This window comes from Triticum aestivum, chromosome 2A (assembly GCF_018294505.1).
Source record: "Triticum aestivum cultivar Chinese Spring chromosome 2A, IWGSC CS RefSeq v2.1, whole genome shotgun sequence".
NCBI classification, from domain to species: Eukaryota; Viridiplantae; Streptophyta; class Magnoliopsida; order Poales; family Poaceae; genus Triticum; species Triticum aestivum.
Window position 1 is genome coordinate 533,215,824 of NC_057797.1, and position 9,485 is coordinate 533,225,308.

Below are 9,485 nucleotides of genomic sequence, written 5' to 3' on the forward strand. Positions count from 1 at the left end.
ACACCTTTTGGGTCGACAGACAAGCTCCCAGGCAGCAAGGGAGTTGGCTTTGATCCCATCGTCAGAATTTTTTGCCCAGAGGCAGTAGCGGCGCAGTTTGTCAAGGTGCTCAACCACTTTAGGGTGCAGCTTGATCGTGCACATTGCATAGATCAGCATGGAGGTGATCACCGAATTGACCAGCGTCAATTTGGCCCCCGACGACATCAGCGATAGGGCAGTGGATGTTTTCCTCTCAACTGAGTGTACCAATGGCATGAGATCAAGAACACTTGGCCTAGTCGTCCCCATGGGGAGACCAAGGTAAGTGAACGGCAGGGTGCCAACAGAGCAGCCAAACACCCCTGCCAACCCACTAGCATGCTGGTGATCGGCATTAATGGGTATGAGGGTCGATTTGTGGAAGTTGATTTTGAGTCCCACCGAGGCCGCATAATCCTCCAAAATAAGTTTCATGCGAGCGGCCTGTGTGGGACAAGCTTGCATAACCAGGATTGTGTCGTCAGCGTATTGCACCACCGGGAAGTCACCCGCATTTTCACGAGGAATAGGAAGCTCCAGCAATCCCTGAGTGTACGCATCATTGATGGCAGCTTGGAGTAGATCAGCCGCAAGGACAAAGATCATTGGTGAGAGAGGGTCACCCTGTCTCACGCCACACTTGCATTTGAATTTCCGACCAGGAACACCATTTAAGAGAGCTGACGAAACTCCCGAGCCAAAGATCGTTTCCATCCAGCCTAGCCACCTATCATCAAAACCCATGTGTTTCATAATATCCAGCATGGGGGCATGTTCAATCGTATCAAAGGCCTTGGCAAAATCAAGCTTAAGTAATACAATCTCTCTCCCAGACGAGTGGCATTGATGAATATATTCGTACGACCACGCGAGACAATCCTGGATGGTCCTACCTTTGATAAATCCATATTGGTTCCTGTGTATGATTTTTAGAATGACTTTCTACAGCCGGTTCGCCAAGATCTTTGTAATGATTTTCAGACAACAATTCAGTAAGGTAATTGGTCTGAAATCATTAGCCGTTTCCGGAGAGGATATTTTTGGAATCAGGGTGATATATCCCTCACTAATGCTAGTGATGTCAAGTCCCCCAGCATGGAAAGCATGACAGAGGTCATAGAAATCTGACTTGATGATTTGCCAGCACTTCTTAAGAAAGCAACCATTAAAACCATCCGGGCCGGGGGCTCTGTCATTCGGCATTTCCTTAACAATAGCATCTATTTCATCAGTAGAGAAGGGCGCACTCAGTTGGTCCAGCCCATCAATCCTGCGGATGATCCCAGAGAGATCAAATTTCATGCTGGTAGGTTTAGAAGAACCCAAACGATCCTTGTATGTATTGAACAGGACCCCCTCTTTGCCAGCATGATCAAGAATTTCGACCTCCCCAACTCTAAGCATGGCAATGGCATTGTGCCTATACCTCTCCGTGGCCAATGACTAAAAGAGCTTAGTATTTTCGTCAGCTTCGTGGACCCTTCGTGGGTGGAGCCCTCCGTGGACTCGGCAACCGTTACCCTTCGTGGGTGGAGCCCTCCGTGGACTCGCGCAACCGTTACCCTTCGTGGGTGGAGCCCTCCGTGGACTCGCGCAACCGTTACCCTTCGTGGGTTGAAGTCTCCATCAACGTGGATGTAGGATAGCACCACCTATCCGAACCATGGGAAAAACATCCGTGTCTCCAATTGCGTTTGAATTCTCCAAACCCTTCCCCTTACATTCTTGCAAGTTGCATGCTTTACATTCCGCTGCTCATATACTCTTTGCATGCTTGCTTGATATGTTGAAATTGTGCCTAAAACTCCACTCAAACCAAAAAGGCCTAAAAATTGCAACTTTAGCACTAAGTGTCTAATCAACCCCCCTCTAGACACATCTACTTCTAGATCCTACAAAGACCCATAATCGGTTGAGAGCCTGTAGCCGTAAATCGGTGTCAATATGTAATTTGTATTGTAAGTTAGGAATAAGAAGAGACCAAACCGGACACATCTATGAGCCGGTGTTGGGACTCTGTAAACCGACGGGCGTCACCCATGTATATAAGGGGACGACCCGGTGGCGGTTCAAGGACGACAGACAACAACTCGAGACATAGGCGAAGCTTGTTTGCTCCCTAGTCATCGAAACCCCATTAATTCCATCACAACTAGACATAGGCTTTTACCTTCATCGAAGGGGCCGAACTAGTATAAACTCTCTTGCGTCCTTGTGTCCGCTTTAACCCCTTCAAGCTAACCCGTCGCGATGGCTCCACGACTAAGTCCTTTCTCTAGGACATCTGCCGTGACAAAACCACGACACATAGGATAATACTTTTGATGAAATTCCAACTTCAATCTTTTATAGTCCCATGATCTCATATCATCACATAGCCTATACGATATCAATGCATCTCCCTTCAAAGATAAAGGGAAGACCTTCTTCTTAGCAACATCATCGGGTATACCTGCAAGCTTAAATAACCCACAAACTTCATCCACATATATTAAGTGCTCATCAGGATGCTTTGTTCCATCTCCTGTAAAAGGATTAGCTAGCAGTTTTTCTATCATACCCGAAGGATACTCATAAGTTATTTCATTTTCAATAGGTTCAGTAGGTTGAGGAGCAACTCTTTGCTCTACCGGATGGGGTGAAGATACCCCAAACAAGCCCCTCAGAGAATTACTTTCCATAGTAACAAGTGACAGTAAATTTCAGCACACTATATAAATTTTTCCTTACCAAATTCCACCTACCAAAGGTGCTACACTCCCCGGCAATGGCGCCAGAAAAGAGTCTTGATGACCCACAAGTATAGGGGATCTATCATAGTCCTTTCGATAAGTAAGAGTGTCAAACCCAACGAGGAGCAGAAGGAAATGATAAGTGGTTTTCAGCAAGGTATTCTCTGCAAGTACTGAAATAAGTGGTAACATATAGTTTTGTGATAGGATAAATTGTAACGAGCAATAAGTAACAAAAGTAAATAAAGTGCAGCAAGGTGGCCCAATCCTTTTGTAGCAAAGGATAAGCCGGAACAAACTCTTATAATAGGAAAAGCGCTCTCGAGGACACATGGGAATATCGTCAAGCTAGTTTTCATCACGTTCATATGATTCGCGTTCGATACTTTGATAATTTGATATGTGGGTGGACCGGTGCTTGCATGCTGTTCTTACTTGAACAAGCATCCCACTTATGATTAACCTCTATTGCAAGCATCCGCAACTACAACAAAAGTATTAAGGTAAACCTAACCATAGCATGAAACATATGGATCCAAATCAGCCCCTTACGAAGCAATGCATAAACTAGGGCTTAAGCTTCTGTCACTCTAGCAACCCATCATCTACTTATTACTTCCCAATGCCTTCCTCTAGGCCCAAATAATGGTGAAGGGTTATGTAGTCGACGTTCACATAACACCACTAGAGGCTAGACAACATACATCTTATCAAAATATCAAACAAATACCAAATTCACATGACCACTCATAGCAAGACTTCTCCCTTGTCCTCAGGAACGAACGTAATTACTCACAAAGCATATTCATGTTCATATTCAGAGGGGTAATAATATGCATATAGGATCTAAACATATGATCTTCCACCAATTAAACCAACTAGCATCAACTACAAGGAGTAATCAACACTACTAGCAACCTACTAGCACCAATCCCGGATTTTGAGACAAGAATTGGATACAAGAGATGAACTAGGGTTTGGAGATGAGATGGTGCTGGTGAAGATGTTGATGGAGATTGCCCTCTCCCGATGAGAGGAGCATTGATGATGACGATGGTGATGATTTTCCCCTCCCGGAGGGAAGTATCCCCGGCAGAACAACTCTGCCATAGCTCTAGGTTGGATCCGCCAAGGTTCCACCTCGTGGCGGCGGAGTCTTGTCCTGAAAAGTTCCTTCCTATTTTTTTTCTCATCGAAAGACCTCATATAGGAGAATATGGGCATCGGAGAGCCACCAGGGGGCCTACGAGGTAGGGGGCGCACCCTAGGGGGGCGCCCCCCACCCTCGTGAGAAGGGTGTGGGCCCCCTGGCCTTCATCTTTGGCATGGATTTTTCTTTATTTCTTTTAAGATGTTCCATGGAGTTTCAGGACTTTTGGAGTTGCGCAGAATAGGTCTCTAATATTTGCTCCTTTTCTAGACCAGAATTCCAGCTGTCGGCATTCTCCCTTTTTATGTAAACCTTGTAAAATAAGAGAAAATAGCCATAAGTATTGTGACATAAAGTGAAATAACAGTCCATAATGCGATAAATATTGATATAAAAGCATGATGCAAAATGGACGTATCACATATGTGCAGGAGATGAATAAGGTTGGGAGAGAGACAGAGCTAGAGTGTTGGAGGGGGTGGTAGTGGAGTTGCTTCTAACAAATGGTGGGATAGGCTTGCTAGACAAACGGAGGGCACGCCCACAATATCAATAAGAGAGGAGATGGCTGCTTGTTGTCTGTGCACGTGCGTGTGAGAGACGAGTTAGGAGGCATGCACGAATGATGAGGGGGGGGACGTGGCTGTGGTAAGCAGACGTAACTACATAGGAATATCAATCGCCCTTTGTAAGAGAAAGGAGAGACATAACTTGTGAGGTACGTCGATCGATGGGGGGGTAGTTAAAGTCGATCTAGGTATATGTTGGGAGATCGATCGGTATACATGCATGTGTGTGTTAGAAGCAAATGAGGCACGAGGAGAAGGATAGAGAGAGAGGGATGCATGTAGGAGGTGGTACGAGAGGTATACTATATCGAGGGGGAGGAGTGTACGAGTACGAGAACGATGAAAAGAGTGGTGGGAGTCAGGCATGGACGGTGACAAGAGAAGAGGGGAAGCTTGTGTTTGTGCTAGGCACACCTGGCTAGAGAGGCATATCGATCGATGTGTGCCGTAAAGAAGGAGCTGGGGGGCCTACACACACCATGGGTGAACGACCTAAAGTGAAAAGTCGAATTTGCGCGATGGAGCTAGAGAATGCTGAGGGAGGGTGAGAGGGATGCGAGCGTGTGCATGCACAAGAGAAAGTTAGCGCTAGCTACAAAGATAAGAGGGTTGTGTGGGTGTAAAAGACGAATAGAGATCATTTATACTTGATTATAAAAAGTGAATTCGGATATTTGAAGAATTTATCATAGTGTTTCAAACCGACGGATGTGTGAATATATATAACGGTGATACACATGGTGTGGTTATGAACATGGTATACTACATTTAATATATTTTATCTCTACTCTTATAAAAAACAGAGTTGTTGATGATGGTGTGCCTGCCATCCTGCATTATAGGCCGTCTGATTTATATCTGGTGGATAGCAAGGAAACTATGATGGTTGAAGTTGGCAACAATCATGATTGTAGATTCTTATTGAAATAGAGGAACGAATTCAAATTTAGTTCGAATTGTAGTGGTAGTATAGACATTTGGAATGCACTAAAATGTTGGTATGAGTAGGTTACATGCATTATACAGCAAGCGAAAAAATTTAATCAGACATAACATGGATTCATACTCCCTCCTTCCATCTATATAGGGCGTAATGAGATTTTTAAGACCGCCTTTGACTACTGACAAGATTAATAGTACATGACATGCACAATGTGAAAATTATATCATTGAAAGAACCTTTCACAGACGAATTTAACGGTGTGCTTTGTGTAAGTTGCATGTCATATATCATTACTCTAATATTTGGACAAAGTTAGCATCGAAAAACGCATTAGGCCCTATATAGATGGAAGGAGGGAGTAGCTTTGAATAGCATTAGTATAGTAAAATGGGGCAAGACTCTCTCTTTGTGCGGTGTGAATAGTTTTATTTTTTTCGTTTTCTTTTTGGTTGAGGGAAGTGCAAATTGATTTGGTACGTACAAGTACAATATTACTACACGTTAGGCTTGTCCCTAAAATTCAACCCGCGTCTTGTTATATCCCGAAAATTCAGATATCGTGCTCCCAAAACTGGCGCCTTCACAACCCACGCCTTGCTATCCCGAAATTACAACGCGCGCGAAAACTCCCTCCAGCTGCCAAATCCCGACACGTGAAATCCCCCTTCTAACCCTGAGCTGAAAGGGCCGCTAGTTCAAATCGGTGGGGGGTAATTTTGTAATACACCCTACATTTTGGACAAGCGCATTCCTAAGTCATGCTTCACCCCCTCCCATCACCCCCTTTTCGCCATTCAAAATCCCAGGCTACCATAACCTCTCCGCTCCAGCCGCGAAACCCCACCCTCCTCCATCCTCCACGTCACCGCTGCCCAGCCGGAGCCTCTTCCCCGACGACGTCATCCACCGCGACAGCTCGTCGTCCGTCGTCCACCTCCTCGGATGAGGATCCGTCGTCCATCTCGTCGTCCCGCCGGTTCAGCCGCCCTGTCCTCTACCTCCAAGGAGCTGCTCCGATGATCGCCTCGTCTATCGCGGCTACTCCATCCCCACAGCACCACCTTAACCTGCTCCACCGGAACCGCAGCATCCTCACCGACTCCTCGGACGAAGCCGAGGCCTATTCGGCGCCACCAAAGAGGTTGTACACTCATCGCATCGCACCTTCTCCTTAACTCGACCTCCCGGCATCGACAGTGCTCCATCCTGCACCCCCATGGAGCGACTACCTTGAAGCCGGCGCCACGGGCGACATCTCCATGGCGGCTCTCCCCCAGTGCGAGGCCCCTTCGGTGGCGGCGTCCATACCAGCCGGATCTGCTGCTGCTGCTGCTCCGGCTCTCGCTCGATCGCTCGCTCGCCCAGCTGCTGCTGCTGCTCTCCCCCTCGCTCGTGCTGCTGCTCTCCTCCGATTAAGCCACACTTCAGTCGACTGAATCGACTTTTGGGTCAGTCGATTTCCAGGGGTTGGGGGGGCTCACCGGAGTTAAGGAAGAACCACCCGCAGCGGGGACGGGGGCTCGCCAGAGAGGTACCCCACTATCTATCTTAGGGTTCAGGGTGGGGGCGGGGGGCCTAGAGGGCTGGCCGGGGCGGCGGTGGCGAGTTGTTTCGGGGCGGCGAGGCGGCGCTGGGGCTGGTGGTTCGGCCGGTGGTGGCTGGCGGCTCAGGGGGGTGCAGGTTGAAGATGAACTGCAGGCCCTCCCTAAACTACATGTCAAGTGCCTCTCTGCTACCATTGTGTTCAGTTTCGACAGTAGCATTCAGATTCCACAATAAATTTCAGTTTCGACAGTTAAGTTCAGAGTCAACAGTTTTTACCTCATTTGTTGTAGTCAGGTGGTTTTTGGTGATGTTAATTTTACATCCATTTTACATCATCTATTGGAGATGCTATTAGAATCCCACTTGAGATTGACGATGTCTGTCTTCTGATGCTTCAGCCTTGACGTCTTACGGCTCACCGGAGCTGCTCGAATGACAGAACGATCCATCACAATAGAGTAGTGCCCTGGACGCCGTCTACAAATTCCTCTGATCTTCCTCCACACCTTCGACAGCCACCTCTGCCTCAACTGCTTCAGCGACCAACCCAATGATGCTGAGGTCGACACGGCTACGGCAAAGAGGTTGTACACTTGTTGCATCACTTATTACTATACATTCACCTCGATCTATTAGGGCTATTTTGGTTCAACGGAAAAACATCGATCCACTGGTTGTTACCATCACTCTAAATTTCTGCATGCTCTCCTTACATAATCACAACATATATTTTTTCATATGCATGTCAGATATTGTACACAGTCATGCTGAACATGTAGAGAAAAAGAGAAGAGTTTTGCGCGGCAATACAATGTCATGCAGACATCGCTCCATGGTGGGTTCAATGGCAAACCCTCCCCACCCCTCTCTAGATTGTAATCCAGAGGAAGATATCTGTTCTGAGGCGGATTCGAACGCCACTGACCACTCCTATTTACCCCCAAGGTGTTTGCTCTACCTTGGCATGATGATGTTAGTCATATCATGCATATGTTGCCTTGTAGTGCCTACTTTTGACATCATATATGTCATCTGCTTAGTTTAGACATGTTCTGTAATGCCACCTGTTTAGTTTCTATATCATATATGGGAATTATGCAGTCTCATGTCTTTTAGCCAGCCATAATATATGTGAAATGTGCAATGCCATCCTTTTTAACCAGGCATCATATATTTGAATGATATCCTACCCATCCTTTTCTTCATTACATTTCCATTTGTCGACAGTGTTTGTACATTAAACTACTCTTCCTGTGAATCAGCCATTTGGGCGGGAGATGGAAAAAATCTGGAGTGAAAACAAGGCCTTCAGAGCAGACAGTGCTACCTGTTGAAGCAGATCTCTTGTTGGGTCCCGATAGCTCCTCAGAGATGGATTCAGAGAGAGATGACCAGTCCTATTCCCCCACTGAGGTGTATGCTCTAACTTGGCACGGTTATACTGCTCATATCATGCATACGGTGTCTTGCATTGCATAGTTTAGTCATCATATACACAATATTCAACACCATGTTCTTAGTTCAGACATCATATCGAATGCCCTCTGTTTAGCATATAAATCACATATGTGAATTAAATGATGTGATCTTGATTACTTAGATAACATATAGGTGAATTATGTCATGCGATCATGTTTAGTTATTCATCATATCTTTGAATTATGTTATGCTATGCTATCCAGTTTAGATAGACATCATATATGTGAAATTATGTCATGCTATCCGTTTTAGTTAAACAATATACATATCAAATATTTCATGCCCTCTTTTTTCCACACTATCTATTGCATCTGTCTCTCATACAATGTCTGTACATTCAACTATGTTTCCTGTTTATCAGCCATTTGAATTGGAGCGGGTGATGCCAGTATCTAGCGGACTAAAAACACGGTCTTCAAATAAAAAAGTGCTACCTCTTGGTGGAGATAGCACCCCGGTTATACATGCACAAGAACTAACCCTACCACACAGAACCCAAACTCTCGCAGATTGTACCCCTACTACGATGGACAGAGAACCAGCTTCACCCAATCTAACCCCAACCCCAACCGATAGTAACCCAGTTCCTGTTGACACAGCACCATCTCCACCACAGAGCTCCCAAACAAGAGCAGTTAGTAAGGCAGCTCCAGTGCCCAAAGGGCCAGTACTATCGTGGCGAACCCCAACTCCACCAGTTAGTACGCCTATTCCTGTGGAGGAAGCACAACCAGCTAGTCGTAGTTTAGCATCTATCGCATTTGATGTTGTTAAATCGTATGTGAGTATCTTCCCATCTTGGAAATATTATACTGAAGATGAAGGAAAATGCCAGTTGCAGGTGTTTGTCCAGGAGTTATGTGTAAGTAATGTTATTCATGGCAATTACTTTGCTTCGTCCCATACATCCTACCTCCATGATGGTTATAATACAACAAATTTTCCCATTTTTCTCTATAGAGAAGGACCGATTTGGAAACTTAGGATGAGGTAACCTGTGCTAATACCTCTTCTATCTTCAAGAATGCTTGGTGGCAGTATTGGAA